The following is a 2,140-nucleotide window of genomic DNA, read 5'->3' as shown; positions in this document are numbered from 1 at the left end:
AAGTAAAGGGTTTTTTATTGTCATTCTTTTGTTAGGCCATATAAAAGCCTTTTATAAATCTAGGGCAGGTGGGCTAGGGAGATAGCTCAGCTGGTAGAGTGCTTGTCTTGCAAGCACAGGCCCTGAGTTCGATCCCCAGTACTGCAAGCTAAATAAATAAATAAATAAATCTAAGGCAGGAGGTCACATAGCAAGGAGAGCTAGGCCTCAATCCCAGGTCTCCTGATCCTTCTGAGAAAGGGACAGAGTAAGGAGCCAGGCTGGGCTCCCCCACCGGTGGGCCTGGAATGTTCAAATGAATGCTGTCATCTACAGGCTGGACACATGCAGTAGTGTCCACAGATATTCATGAAGTAATTTTCTTTTTTTGGTACCAGAGGTTGAACCTGGGGGCACTTAACCACTGGGCCACATCCCCTGCCCTTTTTGTTTTGAGAGAGTCTTGCTAAGCTGCTGAGGCTGGCTTTGAACTCCAGATCCTCCTGCCTCAGCCTCCTGAGTTGCTGGGATTACAAGCACTTGTGCCACCACATCCAGCCATGAAGTCATTTTCTTAATTACTGGGATAATAGCATTATTGGGAGCCCATGCCCCTGTCCCCCAACGTCCTTCCAGGCCCCATCAAACTGGGAAAGCAGCAGGCTTTGCCTAGCCCAGTCCTTCTTTACTCCTTGAGAGTTTGCAGTGAGTTAATGAGCTGGTCTCTGAGGTTTGAGCAGGTCTAGGAAAGAGGCATTAACTATGGTCACAACTGTACCATATTAGTCACATATTTCTGGCCTTAATAGGCTGCTGGGTGCTGGATTCATTTATCAGTAGGTCTGTGGGTGCTGGTAAGGAAGGCTAGTGTCTTTTTTTCTTTTGGCAACACTGGGGATTGAACCCAGGACCTCACATATGCTAGGCAAGTGCTCTACCAATTTTTATTTTGAGAAAGGGTCTCGCTGGGCTGGGGAGATAGCTCGGTTGGTAGAGTGCTTGCCTCACAAGCACAAGGCCTGGGTTCAATCCCCAGCACCGCAAAAAAAAAAAAAAAAAAAAAAAAAAAAAAAAAGTCTCACTAAGTTGCCCAGGCTGGTCTTAAACTTATAATTCTCTTGCCTTAACCTCCTAAATCACTGGGATTACAGATAGAGCAAAGAGGTGGCTATGGGTCAGTGGGTGTGATGCTGCCCAGGCACCTCCACCCACCTTTCACAAAGGTACAGTGGTTTTGGCATAAGTCCTCCTGGTGCCCTGGCTTCCATGTAGGAAGAAGCTGAGTGGAACCTCAAATTGTATCCATCAGGTTTGGAAACCTTAGTTTGGTCCAAGGCATTTCAGATCAACACACTTTATTGAGCACCAATGGCGAGCCAGCTCTGCACTAGGAATAGAGATATGAATGAGACGGACCCTGCCCTCAAGAGGCGTACAGTCTAGTAGAAGAAACCAACCAGCTTTTGGCTGATTACTATGCCCATGATTAAGGAAAAAACACAGGAGGGTGGTATCCCAGAACACCTAACCCAGCCTGGGGCTTGGTGCCTGAACTGTTAGCCAGTTGCAGTGGGGAGAAAAAATATTCCAAGAGACAGAGCACCTGGAGAAAGGCACGGAGGTGAGAAACGGCATGGTGGCTGTGGGGTACCAAGAGTTCAGGGCTAGGAGGTTGAGTGGTAGGAGGTGCTGGGCAGGGGGTGGTGAGTACTGGAGACCCCAGTAAGTGGAGGTCTCCCACAAGAACCCCTGCCTCTGCTCGGCTACAGCCTTACCCACGAGTGAATCCTCACTTTAACCTAGGGGAGAACCCTATTTGAAGGCGGAAGGCATTCCCATGGTCTACTAATGAGGTGTTGGCTTTGATGGGGCAGATGTTCAGAGAAGGTCCAAGCCCAGGGAATCCTTGGCCTCTCAGTTGTAAACACTAGTGAGGGCCACAAGAGACTGCTCCCACCCCTGCCCACAGAAGTCTATGTAACTGCTGCTTTTGCCTTCACAGACAGTGTTCTGTAGTGTTCTATAGGTGGTGCCAGAGGAGGGAGGGGCTCGGGGAGGGTGGGAAGGCGTACCTATTGATAATAGATTGCTTCTCAGCCTCAGAGAGAACACACTATAAAGGTTGGCCCAGAGCAGTGGTTCAGCCAAGATTCATAGTGTA

The sequence above is a fragment of the Sciurus vulgaris genome (genome assembly GCF_902686455.1).
Source record: "Sciurus vulgaris genome assembly, chromosome: 3".
Taxonomy (NCBI): Eukaryota; Metazoa; Chordata; class Mammalia; order Rodentia; family Sciuridae; genus Sciurus; species Sciurus vulgaris.
Note: the sequence above shows the minus strand (reverse complement) of the source record.